The sequence below is a fragment of the Rhipicephalus microplus genome, chromosome 5, assembly GCF_043290135.1.
Source record: "Rhipicephalus microplus isolate Deutch F79 chromosome 5, USDA_Rmic, whole genome shotgun sequence".
Classification (NCBI taxonomy): domain Eukaryota; kingdom Metazoa; phylum Arthropoda; class Arachnida; order Ixodida; family Ixodidae; genus Rhipicephalus; species Rhipicephalus microplus.
The window spans coordinates 180940218-180957149 of NC_134704.1; the positions used below are offsets into that span (position 1 = coordinate 180940218).

The window sequence follows — 16932 nt, forward strand, 5'->3', positions numbered from 1 at the left end:
GCACACATCTATCTAGACCAGTCGCCTTTATAATAAAGCTAACTATAAAGCAATCATTGACGTTCCAATCGACTTTTTTCCTCCCTATCAAGCGGACTTCTAAAGCCGACGTGTTATTGAGGACAACTGGACCCTCTAGAGAAGTAACATAAATTAACTTGTAAATAACTACAAACCTGCAGCCTATTTCCGTCCTGACTCTCAAAAAACATGATTCACAAGATAGCTCAAAAAATTAGAGAACAAAAAGAAGAGTCTTCATTGAGCAGCTAAATTCATAAACAATATCCCTTTTTATCCCTTTTCGTGATAAAATAGAACCAACGAACATAAAAATTACTTACCCGGATTTTAAATATGCCGACGACACCAGCATACTAAATTATCTAATTATAAAGTTTCCGTCCTTCGAAGAATTGTCGAATGATAGTTCCACGACCATTGAAATATTATGGTCTCAGTTAAAAGAAATTATGCACCACTGTATTAATACCTTTGTACCTCTTAGAGTGAAAAAAATTAAGAAACACAACCCGTGGATAACACGTGAGGTAATACATGCGAAACGCAAAGTAAAGCGAATACGAAAGAGAATGAAACGAAAACCCGGAGCAGTAACAGTAGATAATTTGACTGCTGCTGTGAGTGACTTAAAAACAAAAATCAAAACAGCGAAGAGCAACTATTTCACTAAAACATTGCCAAACTTTCTAAAAAATTCACCCAGCAAGTTTTGGAGCTACCTAAAGCCTGCAAAAAACAACAAAAGCAACACACCCCCGGAAAAAGATAACCCGATCACTGCAGACAAAATGAACAACTATTTCAAGTCTGTATTCACTGTCGATGACGGAAACATTCCAGACATCGACACTAGTGCGGAAGGTACCCTGGAACCGATCATTGTCAATGAGGCCGGTGTCATAAATCTCTTGTTAAACTTGGACACAAAAAAAGGAGCAGGGCCTGACAACATTCCTAACATCTTTCTTGTAAGATATGCAGAGGTGCTAGCTAAATATCTGTGCGTCATGTTTAACAAATCACTATCAACGTGCTCTTTACCTGTGGAGTGGAAAAAGGCCAAAGTTGTTCCTGTGCATAAAGGAGGATGCGGAAATGATATATCTAACTTTAGACCTATATCCCTGACATGTACAATCTGTAAAATCTTGGAGCACATAATTCTTAAACAAATAACTGTTTTCCTAGAAGAAAAACGTATATTATCTCCCTATCAGCATGGCTTCCGCCGAGGTCTTTCAACCATAACTCAATTAGTGGAATTAACACATGAGGTATCCCAGAGTATTGACAACCAAAAACAAACTGATCTAATCTTCCTCGATTTTGCCAAAGCATTCGACAAGGTATCGCACAAGAAACTACTTCAAAAACTTGAGGCCACCTTAGGAAATTCTACTGTTCTTAACTGGATCAAAAATTATCTTACTGATCGTACACAGTATGTGGAATTTAACGATGAAACCTCTGCTACCACCTCCGTCACATCTGGAGTTCCGCAGGGCTGTGTGCTGGCGCCAATTTTGTTTCTTCTCTTTATTAATGATTTGCCTACAAATATTAAGGAAAAAATCAAATTATTCGCGGATGACTGCGTGCTATATCGAGAAATAAACTCCACGGAGGACCATGTAGCTTTAAATAGTGCTTTACAAGATGTTTCCTGCTGGTGCCGTAAATGGCAGATGTCACTTAATGCAAACAAGTGTACAATTTTATCAGTAAGTCGAAAAAAAACTAGGTCAAATTTTCTTTACACCATTAATGACATTCCCATAACTAGAGTAAGTCAGCATAAATATCTTAGAATTATTATAACTGAAGATCTAAGATGGGATGCACACATAAGTTACGTTACTTCAGCTGCACTACGCCGTTTGTTTACACTCAGATACCGGCTTCGCCAGGCCCCGCCTTCTCTAAAACTGCTTGCATACACTTCCCTTGTGCGATCATTACTGGAATACGGTAATATTATTTGGTCACCATTCACAAAACAGCAAATCACGAAACTGGAAGGAATACAAAGGAAAGCTTTGAGGTTCATCTACAACAAGTACAGACATACAGATTCTCCGACTGAACTAATGAAAAAAGCTGGATTACTTACTCTAATGAATAGAACAAGGTTAGCACGTGCAAAATTCATACATGAATTAATACATGGTCATTTAAACATTGAAGTATCCGCCTATCTTACGTTGGATCAAACTAGAAAAACACGCCAGAAACACCCAATGAGACTTAACGAATACTCCTTCAACACAAACTGCTTTAGGTACTCATTCTTTCCGTTAGCCACTAATGAATGGAATAAACTGGATCCGAGTATCTCCAGCACTACCGAATTAGCAAAATTTCTAACCCTTGTCGAAAATGAACTTTGTATTATGCAAACGGAATCACCTGGTTGATTTTAATATGGGTGTTCGTGTGAACAATGTACGAGCGAAGTATCATGTCATCATTTTTTTCTTTAAGCAATTTTTAGTACTGAATCCAGGTGAAGAGAAATCGCCCTGTTGATTCTTGAACATGTTTCTGTTTTTCAGTGTGTATAAATTTGCCCTTCCTTGAAATACTTTGCCATATTGTAGGGTAGTTTCTTATTGCTGTGATTTCTTGTTGTGTTTCTTGATGCATATGCCAATATGTCAACCAATGTGTCAACCAAGTCGCTGCATTTATTTTCTTCTGACAACTTCTCTTTACACTAATGTTTTATGCCTTCTTTGATCTGAAATTGTTAAATGATCCGATTCTGTTAGTTTCATTCTGTACTTTATCGCGATGTATGTCTTTATTGTGTACCTATTCGAATTTTTATGTTCACGCCCTTCCTGCTAAAATCCCTGATGGGATTGGCAGTATGTCGAAATAAATAAATAAATATGAAAGCGCCGGGAAAATACTGTCACTGAAAATGGCTATTTGAAAAAAGTTGGAATTGATAAGTATATATTTTTTGTTAAACACCATAAACTATTATAAAATAATCCTGAGAAGTTTTGAGAACTAATTAAACCTCCCAATGCTCTTACAGTAAGTGAGCCTTACAAACGAGCTCGATAAAGTTTCTCTGGTGTCGAATGTTCTCATCTATTTATTCGTAGCTTTTAGCCTGCTTATACCGTATAAAGTGATGCGCGTTTTTCCTATTTAGTTCCCTCCTGTTTTATTGAGTAAAAAATATCACCTATTGTTTCCTCTGCATGTGGAGAAGCTCCTCGGATTGAAAACATCAAACTTTCCTCATCATCAAGCGTTGATAATGTCACGTCCAGGTTCCCTAAAAACACTGAATGCATTTCTGCTGTCTAACTGTGTTTGTTATATTCACAGTCTCTTGCCACTGCCACCTTATCTAGAACTGGAAAGTGGGAAATGTCCATGCAAACTACAAAGCAGGTAACAAAAGCTCTCTGGTGAACTACACCAACCCATTTCATTCACCAGTGTACCATGTAGGTCATGAAGGAAGTCATCTACCCTCACATCATGAATAATTTTGACTCAGCTTAGTTTTTTAGCACCTCACAGCATGATTTTCGTAGAGGTCTATCACACGAAACACAACTAGCCACCTTCCTTCACGATTTACACGCTAACCTTCACTTCAAAATACGGACCAACGCTATCGTTTTGGATTATGCCAAGGCATTTGATAAAAGAGCTCATGAAAGACTAACGCTAAAACGTAGTCATTTAAATATCATCATCATCATCATCATCATCATCATCATCATCATCATCATCATCATCATCATCAGCCTGACTACGTCCACTGCAGGACAAAGGCCTCTCCCATGTTCCGCCAGTTAACCTGGTCCTGTGCTTGCTGCTTCCAATTTATACCCGCAAACTTCTTAATCTCATCTGCCCACCTAACCTTCTGTCTCCCCCTAACCCGCTTCCCTTCTCTGGGAATCCAGTCAGTTACCCTTAATGACCAGCGGTTATCCTGTCTACGCGCTACATGCCCTGCCCATGTCCATTTCTTCTTTTTGATTTCAGCTATGATATCCTTAACCCCCGTTTGTTCCCTAATCCACTCTGCTCTCTTCTTGTCTCTTAAGGTTACACCTACCATTTTTCTTTTCATTGCTCGCTGCGTCGTCAATTTAAGCTGAACCCTCTTTGTAAGTCTCCAGGTTTCTGCTCCGTAGCTAAGTACCGGCAAGATACAGCTGTTATATACCTTCTTCTTGAGGGATAGTGGCAATCTACCTGTCATAATTTGAGAGTGCTTGCCAAATGTGCTCCACCCCATTCTTATTTTTCTAGTTACTTCAATCTCGTGGTTCGGTTCTGCGGTTATTACCTGCCCTAAGTAGACATAGTCTTTTACAACTTCAAATGCACTATTACCTATCTCGAAGCGCTGCTCTTTGCCGAGGTTGTTTTACATTACTTTCGTTTTCTGCAGAATAATTTTAAGACCCACTTTTCTGCTCTCCTTGTCTAACTCCGTAATCATGAGTTGCAATTCGTCCCCCGAGTTACTCAGCAATGCAATGTCATCGGCGAAGCGCAGGTTACTAAGGTATTCTCCATTGACTCTTATCCCTAACTGTTCCCATTCTAGGCTTCTGAAAACCTCCTGTAAGCACGCGGTAAACAGCATTGGGGAAATTGTGTCCCCCTGCCTTACACCCTTCTTGATTGGTATTCTCCCACATGCTTACGTCAAATTTAAATATAGATGCCCTTATTCTCGAGTGGACTAAGACATTCCTAACAAACTGCTCTCAAACCGCTCTCAACCCTTTAATCCGCTGATCAATAATATTGTAGACCCAAGAAAAAACCACTCATGTTCAAAATATATTCATAACGTGAGCTTGTTTTGCTAAATTTAGCAGCAGAAGTACATGTGCGCTTAATTCTAGTTTCTAAACAAGACAACAGAGAGCGCCAGTTGATGCTTTGTTGACAAGAATGTTGCACGTGCGGTTCGCTCACGTTCTCCGCGACGACAGATTTCTGCCTCACGTTCGAAGAATTCCAACAAAGTAAAAGCATCGAGATTTCTTAAATACGTAGAAGGAGGTATGAGGAACCTATTGGCGTTTGCCTCGATTTCAGCTTTGCGCAATTGGTCTCCGAACCAACACGCATCACACAGGATCCAGCACACAATTTAGATTTTACACTAATAGTCCCAAATGCTTATCATTGGGCGTCATGGCGTTATTTAGTTGAGACGCTGTGGAAGGTACCCGTTACCGCTGTCCACAATATTGTTGAACTGCCAGGCAAAGGTTTCGGAACACGCGCGTTGTAGAATAGCATGGCTTCTGCACGCTTCGGGTCGCGCACTTTTAGCGTTGTAATTGGTAGATGCTGTACCATTTTCATCGCAAATAAAACCAGAGAAGCTTTTGCGTGTACATTCGGAGCCATGAATACCGAGTAGTTTTCCCCATGAAAGCTTTGTGCAGGAGTATGGTATGTTTTAAAGTGGAACAACGCGAGTGTATTTTCGTAGAACTCACTGTTCTGATTCTTTACAGGATTGAATAAAGACATCTTCTATGGAAAGTGGGTCATGAACAATGTGCTAGAGTGAGTGATGGACGGACGGTTAGGCTTACAGACAGACAGACAGACAGACAGACAGACAGACAGACAGACAGACAGACAGACAGACAGACAGACAGACAGACAGACAGACAGACAGACACACACACACACAGACGGACGGATGGAAGTGAGAACGAGCGGATGCACGGAAGCACGGACGGACAGATGGCCGGACGGACGGAAGCAAGAACGATTGGACGAACAGAAGAATGGAAGAACAGAAGCACAGACAGACGGACGAACGGAAGCCGGAAATACGGAATCACGGAAGCATGGATGCATGGACAGACGGACGCACGCACAGAGGGAAGCACGGACAGACGGAAGCATGGACAGGTGCAAGCATGGATGGACGCAGGTTCATTCATTCCGTGGATATGCTGTTATTTTGTTCGAGCCCCGTCTATTCACCGTTCACTGGCAGATAAACAAAATTGTTAACCTCTTCAAGTTTTTTTTTTTAGTTTTTGACTAAACGTCATAAAACTTGATTGGGTGGTTCTGCGGTGGTTCTAAAGAAGAAATAAATCATCAAAAATTGTTTCCACTGTTATTTCTTATCTTGCCAGTTGAAGGGTTAGCCCGCTCATAGTAACCTCAGGCGTGCCACAAGCATCTGCCCTTAGACTACTGTTGTTCCTAATTTGTAATAATTATTTGCCTTTAACAGTATCAGCTAACATCAGAATGTTTGTGGATGACTGCGTCATCTATTCAACTAAAAGTAACCCTTTCAACCAAGAAGCTTTACAGACTGATCTTAACCACGCAATAGACTGGTGCCACCAATGGCTAATGACTCCAAATCCTAGCAAATGTAAATCTGTAACCTTCTCTTTCTGTATTAACTCGTTCAAATATTCGGGGGTGACCTTATGCAATGATCTGTCATGGCGCCCTCATATTGCTAATATCGTAGCATCTTCCACCAAGATAAAACACTAAAATTCTTGAAATTTAATCTTCATCATGCCGCCACGAACGTAAGACTACTAGCCTAGAAATAACTAGTGACACCGACGCTAGACTTCACATCCACTATCTGGAGCCCACACCAGTTCCAACTCGCCTCTGCCTTAGGGACAGTCCGAAGCCGTACTGCTATTGATCCATTCCTCCTATAAAGACCGAGCTAGCGCATAATAATTGAAAGCGGAATCCAGTTTATCTAATCCTTGTCCTATTCATTGCCTTGGCACGCTATTGTTCACGAATTCTTTTTACAGTGATCTCGGTCATCCTTACATCGTTCACCTTATGCGCATACCTCATCGTGGCCGCGAGCATGAGCTGCAAGTGCCACGCCCACGCGCTCGCACCATCACATTTTCCTATTCATTTCTTCCACGAGTAGCAACAGAATATAATGGCTATTCTCACACCATTCTAGCAATTACTAATCCATCAAAGTTGTTGGACAATGTAACCAAATGTAACCAACTTTCTTACACGGTGACTTCACCTGGCTGTACTGTACGCCCAACCCTTAATTATTACCCTCTTGAGGGGTGTTTAATGAAAAAGGTGATGTAATGGGATGTGATTTGCGGTAATACCGAATGATCCGACTGCTTCGCCAACTCAACATGACTGACTTCGGTGATATGCCGGGATTTCTCTACCTATAGACTGGTGGTATGCAATGCAGAAGACAATATATACATTTGTGAAAAAAATTTCTATTAGCAGCAACCTTTCTGCATTTGTGTCGTGTCTACTTACGTCGAAGTTTGCATTATGCCTAACTAAATTTCAGCATTCACTCGAAATCACGTCAACCAAGAAATTCGGTACTGAAGCAGGCATTTATACTGACAGTAACATATTCATGTTTCTTTGTGCGCATGTGTCACTCCTGTTCCCGCTGGAAAGCTACTTGCTGCGGCGATACTCTCTGTGGTGGTCGGTGTCAGCGGGCAAGGAAACCAGCTACAGCAGATTGTCATCCATATTTGTGGTAAGAACCTTCGCTCTCTAGTATTTATTTATTTATGTTTTTTCTACACACTGAAGAACAAACATATCGTTTTTGTTTGCATGCAGTAGCCAAAAAGGGTTATTTTTCTTCGTGTTTCGTTGAAATATCATTGTGTTGCAAGCATTGTGTAGCATTGATAATTTTTTATTCAACAGCGCACAACTTTCGTTATATATTACTGCTATTTCGGAAACACGGGACAGCTTATCCTAGTGATTACGTGTGAGTACTTAGTAATTGGAAAATTAATCTCACTAAAGACGGCAGGTAAGGAAGTTTTATGATGAAAAAGTAGGTGAGCGCATGAGGCGCTGAATGGTGGATCGCCGTTCGAACTTAGGTTGCTCTATTTAGATATTGAATTCGGATTGACATAGGGTTAAGGCGTAATCTTATGAATGTACTATAACGAAAGAAACGTGCTTCTTCGTTGACATTTGGCATACCTTGTGCGCAGAAATATAATAATGCTATGCGTGAGCCAGATTTTGTGCAAATATAACCGAGAAGTGAAGTGATAAAACGGTGATTTCTTGTGTCTAGTGTCATGATTGATGCCATTTCTGCGAATGCGCTGGTATACGTTTTGTGTGCACTTTTTGTAGCCAAAGTGCTGCCTTCCAATTGATATAGTTGGCTCTTCTGAGCTGTTCGGTTGTTTTGTGCACGGGTTTACCCGCTATAACTTTTCCCAAGACGAAACAAAGTAGGTCATAAAAGGATCCGCACGTGGATTGCAAAGCCCAATGTCCTATGAAGGGGAATGCCCAACGAGTATCAATACCCAACTGAGACGGCACCTTCAAAGGGGATAGTGTGTCAAAGCCAGACGGAATATCAAACGAGACGGAACGCCTATTCGCGTCTTACTGTGACTGAGTGTCCAACGGGATAGCATCAGCAACCGAAAGTGAATGAGAAAACCCGGGATCTCTGGCCGAGGCGTAATGTCCAACAGAGGCAATATGTCCACTTACACAAAATGGCAATGAAGACGGCATGTTCAACCTGCACGCATATGCCCAAGCAAGACGTAATGCTAAACGTTACCAGACTATCTTCAGTTACAAAAATAGCAGTTATTCCGCGTACGAATACCACCGATGGGGGAGGCTCCTCAGAAACGGGATGAAAATGACTATGTACTTTTTGAAACTTTTTTATTAAGGCATTTTGATCGAAGATTTATGGCTTTCGCTTGTTCTTGAAGACTGCCTTGTGCTTGTGCAGGGGTATCTTGAGGGGCTTGATTTGAGAGTGTCCTGCCACGAAAACTCAATAGAGGCGTGAAACTATTTGATGACGACGCGCACATACACGTCGTTGGACAGGTTACGCGACAAGTCACCACACAACATTTCAACATCAATCGGCGCGTTGATGCTCGGTGCTTTAACACCGCATTGTCCTCCTAGCTTGGTCAGACGGCAATGTTACATGAAAAAGAGATTGGGCGTGAACGGCTATATAGCCGTTCTTCAACAAGATTCAGCCTTGGCAAGTAATGTGCTTTCGGGGGGTAGTTGAAGCCGTTCCTAACGCTAAACGGCGGCACGTTGTCCCACACAATTCCAACTCGGCGTGGTCATCTAAACTATAGGGAACGCTTCCACGAGCACTCCAACTGCGAGTTCACATTTTTCCTCACTACGAATACCCCTGATGCCAATCAGATTATTTACGAGCACTCCAACTTCGAATTCACGTTTTTCCTCACTACGAACACCGCTGATGCCCATCAGAATATTTTTTAACAGAGTCTATCGCATATGCGGGAACTGTGTCTGAAATTGCACTCGATATTCGCAAGGCGCAAGGACTATAGGAGGTCAACCCATGAATGATCAACCCAGAATGATCAACCCATGATCAACCCATGAACTCGCACAGAATGATCAACCCATGAACTCGCACAAGAAAAGATAGGACGCACGGACGTACTCCCCGCGCCGCTTTCACCGGATGAACTTTTGATCGTCAAATGATTGTATATCGAACCAAAGTACTTTCCCAACCAATAGGAACTGCTGAACGTTCGCTACCTCATGTCTCACTGCAGTGCAAAGAGGGGTGGTGTCAGCTGATCGACCGTGTATCAATGATGCTTTGCGTGATTCTGTGCGCGCTACAGAAAACTGCGCAAACCAGACTTCACGTATGAACGCAATGGCACTCTGAGATCATTTGTGCCAAGCCTGTTTGGTGGATTTGCCGCAGTAGTAGGCTACCATAGCGAATAGCGCACCATCGCAGCTGCACAGGAACGAATGTTTAACGTAGCGATGGTTTGCAAACATATCACGCCGTCGTTACTTGCGCTGTAAGCATCATGTAGCTGTTTCTTCAACGGAACACAAGCATTTAGGTTCCCATTAGGTAGCACTTGTGTCACAGCCATGATCAGACTCTAACAGTTCGCAATTCCCTGCACTTGGATGTTGCAGGTTTCATCAGCACAATCGAAACAATGATATTGAAATGAGCACATGCGTACCCTGTTCGCAACGCAAAATTGCGCAAATTTGTCCAACAGCAAGGTCGTTCGTACGGCAACAGTGAAGTGCAGGAGATGTTAGCATGGACTGTAATCGTAACTGCATATTTCATTGTTCTAACCACTCCGCTTCTCTGATCGATCTCGAACGTGTTCGTGGCATGCGGCACTTTGTAAAATCCACTGTAATTCGGATAAATTCAATGAACAAGAAAAAGTACGCTTCTATTATGTGCTCACTGAAGGATATTATACAATAAATACAATCAAAGTGACTTACGATCGTGAAAAAACATTAACGCCCGACGGGACGTGAAGTGCAACTTTCTGCTCGTGAGCTAGTAGCTGATCGTTCATCGTCGCCGTCACTCTCAGCGCATTGGCATCGTACGTCCAGTGAAAAATCCTCGACGTCAAGACGGTTGCTTTAAACATCACTGCTGAAAGTAATCCGAGGAATTCTCTCTACCAAAGGACTTTGATAGCACCAACAACGCGGCAATCACCAAGCACAATACCCACACTGCGTCACTCAACTACGTTTATCTGGGTGTGCGGAGATCATTTCGCTCCGATACTCGGCAAAAGCGGAATCGCTTGCAGTGTGCTGCCATATATCAACGAACGTAAAAAACAAGCGGCGCTGCATGGTCCAAAGTTTGGAAACACAAATTGTGAGCCTGCGCTACTGTCCACGTAAAATGAATGTTATGGGATTCATGAACTACAAAAAGCACTGAAGAATGCTATACGCACGTAAAACAAGGCGAGGTTTAAGTGAAATGGTCTGACGTTAACGTTTAACTATACAAAGTGGCAGCAGAGAATCTCGTGAAGCAGATATATGTACTTTGCGGGTTATATACGAAAGCGCGAGTTGCCACGAAAACTTCGCGTCTCGCATGGACGAATCAGATTCATCGTGTCACGGAGGGTCCAGTACATTCACTGATGCACGAAACATACAAAGTAGTTAGTGTTCGTTTCTTGCTAACGCGTTGACACTTCGGCTAGCAACGCCGAAAAAGGCGGCATTGGGAACGTCTGCCTACTGATCATGCTTGAGAGGACGCTCTTGAATTCCGCTAGGCAGGACGACAGTCTATGAACATTGTGAATACTCGTGCGTGAAACGACTGTTGGTACCGATGTTGAGGTGGGGTGGCCCACATCATCGTTTCACAGCAGCTTCACGTGCTCGGTCCGCCTGCATTTCTCGGACAACGGGCTGTATCTCCTTTACCGAGGGCCCGGCGTGCAAACTTCTGCGCTCGGACGCCTCCCGTTCGCGCAGGCCTTCGTTACCCGCATGTCGAGCCCAACGAAGAGTGCCTTCTGCGTGCGATTCCCGAAGTGCCTTGTGGACGCATGCTTCCTTTGCGCGTACGAAGGCACAACTACGAGCCTGGTCTAATGCCACCTAAACTACTGAAGGCCCCTCCACTCCTCTTTTCCCGCCATATGACGTCACCCTACTCTGCCCGAGGAAGCAAGCCGCCGCTACCGCCGCCACAGAGTCACTATTTGAGGGACGATGGAACGAATGTGTACCACTTTTTCTTCTTCAGTAAAAGCTTTCTCCACCACTTCATGTTGCCACCAGCTCAATGCGTTTCCGCTAGTGTGTGCAAACAACATTTAGAAAACCAAAAATAAATTTGGCACATTTGGAACACATTGTATCAGTGGTACGTTGTTTTGTGCTGTTCAACTTTTTTTTAATATAGTTGTGTCGCATTGAGTGCAAGATTGCTAACGTTCTAAATATACAGTAATTTTCTACTTTTCCGGGTCCTTGGAGAAGTAATTTTAGCATGCAACTATTGATTTTTTTCTAAATTGGAGCAGTATATCGGTCAAATAATTAAGTTGCAACCAGACTTGACAAACGATCAAGCAATTCCTTTCTTAGCCTTAGTGCATAACATCTACACACACCTGTTTTCTTCAAGTTGGAAAGGCATTATCGCGTCACCAAATAGCAGTTTCTTATGAAGAAAGGCCTGAAGTTCTTTTTTACCTTTTTTTACCGATACTCAAGGAGTGGCAATTAGACTAAAAGATGGGGCTAAAATAGTGTTCCTGAAATTGAGGACCAAATGAAAAGCACGATAAAATTTATACTTTCGACAGCCAGGAACCGAAAGAGAAGACAAATTCACAAGCTCTATAATAAAATCTAATATCTCTGGCGTGAATGAAGCCCACGAATCTGACGCAGCAGTTGTAATCGCACTTACAGGATTCAATGTATTCAGTGACATCAAGTCGATGTCGATTGCCGTGATTCATGAGCACAATTTTATGTATGGGCCGAAACTCAGGCATAACGGAAGTGCTCTCCCTTATCTACACCAACCAAACATACAGAAAAAGCTAAGACGGTTGATATACACGAAGAACATAGAGCCATTGGGCTGAACACAACAGGCAGAGACACTGATTATGTACCACATCTAGAAATAAGGCACCCCACAGATTTATTGCAGAGTTTCTGACGTGTCCCTCTGTACTGCTTGCATCGGACCTTTTCACATTGCAAATTCAGCAAAATAATTACAGCTTGGTACTCTCGTGAGACAATGGAACCGGTGTTGTCTCAAATACTTCATGGGCCAATGAAACATATACGTCCCAATTTTTTGCTCGTAAACTAATAGTCATACTTTGGCGAAACTTGCGTCAAACTATTTCTAAACATGCTCTTTAAGAATTCCACAGACATAATTGTGGTTTTCATGTTAAAATATTGATGAACCCACAAAAGCATAACACAGGGTGTTTCAAGCAAAGTGTACACTATCATCAAAAAATTACAGAAAGGGCGTTTCTGCATGCTACCTGCAGCATTTTTTTTACTCTTGCAGAAGGTATCTTCAGATGCGTAGAAACATTATAACGGCCGTATTTGTAAAAGGGAGCAGAATATATCCTTTTAACCAGTGGAAATGAGTGCACGAGTCAAATGGGCGATACAAGCCCTTCTTGCGAGTAGTCCATAGCCACTTTGAAATTTCTGAAAGGCGGCAACTGTTAATCGGAGCGGGGCGATTAAGCCTGTCTAGTTTATTAGGCGAAACCGAAACAAACGCATCGAAAACCGTGCCAGCCATTCACTCTGAATACGTCCTCAGTGACGACACTGTTTCTCTAGCATCGATGGTGGAGGAAAAGCGAGCGTTGTTAAGTGGCTACGCTTATCAACACTGAGAAGCGCTGCCGTGAAACAAAGTATGTAGATTGACCGTCGATAACAGTGATGCAAACAAAAAAAGCTTTTCTCAGGGTGTTCTGAACACGTCTGATTTCGCCTCCACTGATTGGCTAGAGCTGGTGCGAAACACGCCGCCTATTCCTGTTCTTTCATCTGCAACATCATTTTTACGCCACGTAGCTTTCACAGCTCTGTACACAAATGAGAAAGACGGAATGCGTTTCGCCACAACAAAGCTGCCCCCACTGATCCCCTTGCAGACGCACATCTCTGAGACTGTGCATGAACTCTATTCACATTAGCCCTTGAATTCAGTTTAGCCTGCCTGACACACCTGGAAAGTTGGTACACATTCCTTGCACCGCTATTCAAACACCTGAACACGTTCAAACGCAGGTTCAGGCTTGTCAATGTTCTTAAAAGTCTCGTTGCTGAAATCATCACTCAATATTGGTTTCTTTTTAGGCCGGGAATGTGCTGGCGAGTTTGGTATGCCTACGCGGTCAATAGCGTCATGACGTCATCAATCACCGTGAGTTTCACGTGACTGAACTCACTCCGCTGAAGTAGACATGTCTACGAATTGGACACCGCGAAAATCGCGCATCATTTTCGTCATTGAGGGCGCTTTTGTAGTGAATGGTAGACTCGCTGTTTGGTGTTTCGGTTTCGGTTCTGCTTGCTAAATTAGCTGTATTTCATCGCCCCGCGTAAATTACCAGTGGCCGCCTTTCAGAAATTTTAAAATGGTCATGGGCTATACACAAAAAGTACACGAATTCGCCAATTGGACTCGACCACTTACTGCTCTTGCTCAAAAATATTTGTGTTAATTTCTATAATTGCTTTCGTAATGAATGTTTGTACGCAACTCAAGATGCCTTCTGCCCCAGTCAAGTGAACACTACAGGTAGCACGCAGACCTTTTTGTAAATTTTTTAATTATAAAGTACACATTTCCCGGGACACCCTGCATAAAAAGGTTGAAAGGACAGTGTACCACAGCCTGCTGTGACAAAATTGGGTCGCAGCGCACCAAACTGGCGAGGAGAACCTTTCCAGCCTCAGAGATGGGGACCCCCCAAACGGTGATTTCGAAGCATTTTCAAGCTTAATAAAATTACGTGGCCTCCGAGACCGCATCTGTGCATGTGGTCGTCTACAAGGCAACACTTTCATTTTTTTGACCGGTCATTTGCATGTACACTATGGACTGTCTGTTCATGGAGACATTTTCAAGGAAAAATGAAAGCAAAAGTTTTCCTCTCTTCCAACGATTCTCGAGTCTTATTCTTAGTAAGCGCATGTACACTTTCCTTATCGTTGTTTTATGAACGCGCGAGAAGAAGTGTGTTTCATTCGTGCGTGGAATGAACAGACTGGACCACTGGGTTGTCGAGAAACAAATGAACCCTATCGTTTATTCTGCGTTCGTAGTTATAGTCGAAGGTAGAAAGGGTTAGAAAAGGTGAGGGCCAGGAGTACGCACGAGGCAATCATGCATGTAGATAGCACATGTGCTTTCATCAGACATGATACATCCTCCTTCCAAACAGTTGACGAAATTAATGCCGCTTGCTTGTCTGCTGGAACTGCTGGTCGTAACCCAGACGCTCTGGCGGCCGCGTCTGTCGTCGACTGCGTCGCAGTGGTTGAGGCGACGACTGCTGAGCTTCCGTGGGCGAGGCTGCGGTGGTCGATGACGCCTCATCTTGAAATGGGATGTGGTTTTTGCACAATCTTCGTCGTCTGATGAACTAACACTATATGATTCCTTCGTCGCCAGAAGGTGCAGACGGTTGCGCCTCAGCACGGTGTTGTTCTCTGTGCGTACGTAGAAGGACCGTGGGCCGGCTGATCCGATCAGTTTGGCTTTCGTTGCCCATGGTGTCCCATTCAAGCGAACCACGTCATTGTCGCAGAGGCCAGGTAGGGTGCGCCTATGATGACTTTCCTGCCGGTGTTTCTTAACGAGCGTTGCTGACACTGGATTGAAGTCCGGCAATGGTGTGCGCAGCCGCCTTCCTTGCAAGAGTTCACCCGGAGACCGGCCATCTTGAACAGGACTCGCCCTGTGATTCAACAAGCCCAGCCAGAAACACTCTCCTGCAGCTTTTGTTTTCTTTAGGATGCGTCTTACAACTTGTACACCCTTTTCTGTGAGCCCGTTCGATCGCGGGTACTGCGGGCTTGATTTCACATGCTTAAAGTCGTAACGCTTTGTGAAAACAATGAACTCTTGGCTGCTAAACTGTGGGCTATTATCCGTACAAACCTCGGATGGTATGCCGTACCTTGAAAATATTGCACTCAGTCTATTGATGACAGTACTGGCTGTTGTATCGGGCAGTAGCTCCACCTCAGGGAAACTGGACATCAAGTCATAGGCGCACAAATAATGTCTTCCCGAGTACTGAAAGAGATCGACACCGATACGGTCCCATGGCTGAGTAGGCGTTGGTTGCATTAATAAAGACTCCGATGGCTGCTTATAAGCGTACGTCTTGCAAGTTGGACATCTTTAGATCAAGGACTGAATTTCTGAGTTTATATTCGGCCAGTAAACCATTTGTCTTGCTCTAGCTTTACACTTTACCTGGCGAAGATGGCCTGCGTGGATCCGTTTCAACATGTCACTACGCATGCTTGTCGGTATCACCACTTTAGTGCCTTTCAATAGTATGCCGTTTACTACGGATAGCTCGGCGGCCACCGGTTTTAGGGGGCCATCGACTGGCTCTCCCTTGGCAAGCTTTCTTAGCACTGTGCCAAGATATAGATTGAGAGCTGTTTCCTGTGCAAGTTTTCTAGCTGTCGTTTCACTTACGAGTGCTGATACGACCGTGACGGCATGGATCTCGACGTCACTCGTGCCTGCAGCTCCCTTGATTTCAGGAACAGGTGATCGGGACAGCATATCAGCAAGGGCCATCTGTTTACCAGGAATGTACGTCAGCGTGTAACCATATTTCATCCATCAGGAAAAATTGTTGCACTCTGGGTGGCATATCGCTTATGCCTTTCTTTGATATGTCTATCAGCGGACTGTGATCACTCTCGAGGGTGATGGTGCGGCCATTAACAAAATGATTGAATTTTTCACAACCAAAAGCTGCAGCCAAAACCTCTTTTTCAATCTGTGAATATCTTTGCTCCAATTCTGTTAAAGCTCTCGATGCATAGGCTACCGGCTGCCAGCAGTCTCCATGACGTTGCAGAAGTGCCGCACTGACCCCACTTTGAGAGGCATCTGCAGTTACTTTTGTCTCCCGATTTGGATCAAATATAGCAAGCACTGGGGCATTACTTAAATCCCGACATATTGGTTTCATGCTTTTCGTGGTTTGGTGTCCAATCAAAGATGGCACCATGTTTCATGAGAGAACGTAAAGTAGACGTATGCTGTGAGAGAGCTGGTACGTACTTGCTGAAGTAGTTAACTGCTCCCAGTAGCCTTTGGACAGCCAATTTGTCCTGAAATCTTGGCACTTTCAAAAGACCGTCAACAAGATCAGGATTCGGCCTAATACCCTTGTCACTAATGATGTCACCCAAAAAGAGCACCTCTTGTTGGCCGAGCAACATTTGGATGCATTGAAAATAAGGCCTGCTTTTTCAGCTGTTTCTAATTCTCTGCGC

At 43.4% G+C, this 16932-nt stretch overlaps 1 long non-coding RNA gene across 1 annotated transcript in view; it reads left to right on the forward strand.

The window, feature by feature from the left end:
• LOC142818050 (uncharacterized) overlaps nt 1-16932 on the forward strand; it is a 93312-nt gene that overhangs the window by 49555 nt on the left and 26825 nt on the right. The window contains exon 2 of the long non-coding RNA XR_012895501.1: nt 7480-7564. This is a non-coding gene — a long non-coding RNA (uncharacterized LOC142818050). The remainder of the gene's footprint in view (nt 1-7479; nt 7565-16932) is intronic.